The sequence below is a fragment of the Diplotaxodon limnothrissa genome, linkage group LG23, assembly GCF_057381915.1.
Source record: "Diplotaxodon limnothrissa isolate DT_005_m linkage group LG23, D_limnothrissa_male_GT1.1, whole genome shotgun sequence".
NCBI lineage: Eukaryota > Metazoa > Chordata > Actinopteri > Cichliformes > Cichlidae > Diplotaxodon > Diplotaxodon limnothrissa.
In genome coordinates this window covers 50,211,653-50,216,990 of record NC_140617.1, presented here as the reverse complement: position 1 = coordinate 50,216,990, position 5,338 = coordinate 50,211,653, and positions in this window count along the sequence as shown.

Genomic DNA, 5,338 nt, shown 5'->3' with positions numbered 1-5,338 from the left:
TGTGAACAGGCACAGACAGTAAATACACAATACAGAAGTAACTACAGACAAGCCCAAAAATCAATGACTGTCTTTCATGACATAGATCATTTCAGACAGCTTGAGAAGGAGACTTCCAATTAACTAATTAGCCATTCACACCCCTCAAGATGTCATTACTTTATGCCTTTGTAGCATGTGTGTTTGTGTATGTGCACATGTTAAGTAACCCAGAAGATCTGTTAAAACATAAGCAGGTCAGTGGTGCAAGCAGCAGAGGCAGCCAATCTTAAAACCAACCACACAAGGAGACACAAATCCCAAACGAGCCAATGAATAAATCAGAAGGCTTAGTCACTTGGTGGCATTTACGATACAGAATATAAGGGCACTAATGGGTACAGTCCAAGCACAAAGACAACACTTTGCATTCACTTGTTAACCACAATGTGGGAACAAATGGAAATGGAGGGAAAATAGAGGGTGAGGAAGAGTGAGAAATGGGTGAGGCAACTCTTTGCATGACTTCTTCATTAACCACAAGACTAAAGGGACTTTGCCCTGCCTCACATAGGACACCTGTCACACTAGACTTTACAGATATGCACCCGGCATTTTGCCCATTAAGGCTGAGGGGGAACCAATGTGGCTGTGCGAAAATGTAGGGAATACTGAAAAAGCTTCAGTATTCATCGATTGCCAGATGGCTATTTGCTGTTAGCGGTTTCTCCAAACTTCAGAGGAGCTTAAAGTCAGCAGGGAAGTGTAGCGAAATGAAGAAGGTGACTGAAAATAGAGATAGACGATGGCGTTAAAAAAAGATAAAGAAAAGCTGTCAGAAGGCTGTAGGTAGCTATAGGACTCATGGGTTAGAGAGAAAACCCAAACACAGACATATGGAGTGAGAATGGGTTTAACTTCAAGCGAGCTGTTCTTTGAAGGAAGACTGGTAATCTATAAATCTGATAACCTGAGCCCGTTCTGTTGCCCACCTGTGTTGTCCTAAAGGTCTCCTGACAGATCGGATACTTGGTCAAGACAGCAGCAGACCAAACCCAATCCTGGAGGTGGACCACCTACTTGACTCTATGTTCCTACAGCAATAAGGCCCCAGGTAATCCTCTGGGCTCACACTGTAAGGTTCAACTGCCAACTAAGGCAGTAATGGACAGTCTTATTTCTCCAGAGGTTGTTTTGGTGTCTGTCTTTGGTTCCAGGTGTAATATGTCTCCACCTGCCCTGTCTGTGCCCAAAGCAAATTTTCAAGTTTCCCATTGGGCCTCGGTCAACAAGGTTAGTCTCTTTGCTAAGTTCCATGCACAGACCAACGGCCAGACCAAGACAGCCAACCAGGCTCTGTGTGGTCCAATCAAACCAGCCTATGTGGAGTACCCAGCTGGCTTAGCTAGAGTAGGTACACAACTCCAGATGTTTTCTGTTTGCATTCCCAGGACAGCAAGTGTTGTGCTCCCTCCATCCAGCATCATCTCCATTGCTGCTGTTGCCTTTGGAGAGACACCAAAACAGCATTTCTAAGGATGCAGGAACAAAACAAGCACCAAGCCGATTGCCATCAAATCTCAGGCCCCAACTACTCTCCAGGTCAGAAAGTCTGGTTGTCTGACAAAAATATTCTGACTAAAAGAGCTGAATCAATAAAACTATCTCTAAACTAGGGTTGGGAAATGACTAGTTCAGTTCTTTGATATTGTTAGTCTGCTGCCTATCAATCCCCCTTATCAGTTCTACTTACACTACAATCAACTTTTCATTCCTTGTGCCGGAGGAGGAAAATAGTGGCGCAGTCTACAACGTACAGTGTGGATATGAACATTTTATTTATACGTTAAATAAAAAGACAAGTTGAAACTGCATCCAGGACAGAAACAACTGCATTTTGCTGCTAATGCAAAAATGCAATTAATTTACACAAATGAAATAGATGGCAGTGACACTCAAGGTGGGGCCAATGAGAAAATAATGACAATAAATAAAAGAAGTGATAAGGAATCAAACTGATAGGTGATATCAATGAAATCAGATTTGCTAAATTCTTATCAGATCCCATCCCTGGTCAGGGTGTCCTGGTCCTACTGGTCTGTCTCGCCCTTTTCCTCTTCTCTGTCCAGTTTTGACTCTCCCTTTGACTCTCTTCCCTTCTTTGTCTCTGTGTTTGTGCGACCTGATATCAGGCAAAATGTGTAATAGACACGCCAGCCCACCGTGATACTTGGGTTGGTTTGTGGCTGTGTCTTGAGCCTTGTGTGTTCCAGAGTTTTACCTTGGTCTCCACCAGAAATGTTTGTTGAAGGCTGCAGTTGTTAGATTTCTGCTGGCTGAGTTAGGATGGAGGTTTTTCCTCACCAGACACTACATCGTTACCCCACATGTGTTAAGTTGCTCGGCTTGTCATCTTTGTGAGTACTGGAAAGAAGTAACTATTTTGGAGTTACCTTGTAGGCTGTGCCCAATGTATCCACTGCTGAGGAAAAGTTTTGCTTCAAAAAGTGAAACAGAAGCTGAGATTCAGCAGAGTTTGAACCATGAAATGGAAATTATGTCGGGTCTGTTGTAAGCAAAACAGGACTCAGTTACAGGACTTCCTTAAAAATAACATTGACTTTATTTATAAGTGATACATATTATTTGTAAACAAAATCACGTTTACAAGACACTCAGTACTCTATCCCAAACCACAGGTTTCCTGAACAAAGAGAACAAAGGTAAGGTTTCTTTAGAGTCGTAGGATAGAATCGCTTCATGCATGATTCAGGGTTTCAATGGTTGTCATTCAACAAGCTAGCGTAGACTCAAGCTCAGCAACTGCCTTCAGTAGTGGCTCTTGTCAAGGTCATCACAGCCAAAAGACGGGGACCCTCCATAAAGTCCCAACACGGCACAAAAACAAGAACACCAGAACCCATATGCACGTGCGCGCACACACACACACACACACACACAGACAAGGATCTTAGAGGAAAAACGTAGCAAGAAATATCTGGGACTCTCCACCATTTGACCTTAGAACTGAAGAAGGTTCTCGGATGAGAGGTGAAACGTCTTCAAGCAACTTAAAGAAGTCCAGACGCTTTTCTTTCCAAGCTCCTTAAGCTATGATGACCTGTATGACTGAGAACCTTCACAGACACGTAGCTGGACACTGGAGACTGAGCTGAAAGCGACACTGGAGGCTTTGGAAACTGAACTGAGGGTGGCTGCGGGGGAGCTAACTGAGCTGGGAGTGGCTGCGGGGGAGCTAACTGAGCTGGGAGTGGCTGCGGGGGAGCTAACTGAGCTGGGAGTGGCTGCGGGGGAGCTAACTGAGCAGGTGATATGCTGTTCACAATATCATATGCTGCACAGAACATCGCCCCTGAATGAACAGTCATACAGTCCGAAAATGAAAAAGAGTCCTCACTCACCACAGCCGGCGATTTAGAAGCCCGAACGTCCGGCTGTGCGGCACGATCGGCGTTTCCTCCCCGCAGACGGCTCCGACGGGCCGGGCAAGATCACATCCGGCGAGTCGGGCAGCGAGGCAGGAGTGGCTGAGAGAAGGTGCGGTGTGAGCCGGAGAAAAGCCTGCATGGTCGGAGGGAGCGACTGCAGAAGCCATGGCAGGCCAGAAAAGAGCCATTGTAGCCGACTTTCCACGGCACGACGGAGCTCCTCTGGAGGGTTCTCTAGCCATAGCCCGAGGAGAATCTCCACATTGTACGTAATGTCGTCCTGGAGCTCCTCGGACGGATTTACTGCCGCTGGGTCCATGGTGGCTGGTTCATACTGTCACGGATTGCCGGGGCAAGCCGTGTGGAATGTAGAAAAGGACCCAAAAGGCAGCAGCTCTGGTGCAGGTGAGTGTTTATTTACAGGGGTGTAAGTACAAACAGCGGTGGCAACAAAACATGAAACCGGAAACCTAAACTGGGTAAACTAATAAGACAAACCAGAATGAGGATGCAGGGAGGTCCGGAGAAATACATACGGGGAGACGCAGGGAGACCGAGGGGAAACAACACAGACGAACCAGCGATTACTAAGACAGAAAATACAACTTAAATACATTCAGAGAACACAGGGAGATTACACACAGGTGGGAGACACAGCTGGGAGTGATTAACATGACGAGACCAGGGAGGCAAACTGAAAACACTCACATAAGACGCAGACCTTCACAATAAAACAGGAACACACAGGGGGGGGGGGGAACAGGGTAAACACCGATTAGAGGAGAACAGAACCAAAATCGCGAAGAGAAAACACAAAACGCTGGGTCAAAAGGACCCAGGATCATGACAGTAGCAAGAGAAAGTCATGACATGGCAGGTTAGCACGGGACAGATCACACAGCTGCCTTCATCCTGGATCTTTATTCATAATGGATCGTGCTAATTATTCCATAATTATTCCATAAACAACTTGAACTTTTACATCTGGGTTCTGCGCATGTGTCCAGGTTGACCACATTTTTTGGGATTTATAGATGAATTTAGGATTTTTAGAAATTAACATTTGTACAGTATTTGGTACTGGGTCTGTACTTATATTGTGCCTTTTGATTTGGCCACAAAGATGGTTCTGATTCAACTTTTCTGGGACTATAATTGAAAAGGCTTTATAGATGTATGGTACAAGTTGTTATATCTTTGCAGGTGGTCTCCTCACTACAGGAGCTCACTCTGCAGGTGGGGGGGGAGAGATATAGGAGAGGTGGAGAATGAACTCCACCTGGGTGTCTATTGTCTTGTGTAGTTTGGGAGAGGATTGGATGATGGGGTGGGTGCAGTTTTCTCTGGGGTGGAGTCAGGTGGGCTGCCCCGGACTCTGTGGGGCTGGGCGGTGCTGCTGCTGCAGGCCCCGGTCTGGATGGAGAGGTGGAGAATGAACTCCACCTGGGTGTCTATTGTCTTGTGTAGTTTGGGAGAGGATTGGATGATGGGGTGGGTGCAGTTTTCTCTGGGGTGGAGTCAGGTGGGCTGCCCCGGACTCTGTGGGGCTGGGCGGTGCTGCTGCTGCAGGCCCCGGTCTGGATGGGCTTGGGCCCCCTTGCCCTGGTGGGTTCCAGAGTGTGCGGGTGCCTACTGGGGTCAGCGGGGGAGCTGGCCCCAGGGAGGGGCCGCTTGCCCCTCCCTTTCTTCCCTCCCCATCCTCAGCTGCCTCCCTATTCCCGCTCTACCACACCCACCCACACACGCAGGGCTTGGGGTGCAGGTATGTCACCAGGGTGCAGGGGAGGCACTCCCCCTCTGTCCCCTTCTGGCCGCCTGTGCCTCAATTTTATTCTGCAACCTAGACATCCACATTACTCTTACTCTCACATAACACATACATATAGGGGCTTGGGGGTGGGCACGTCATA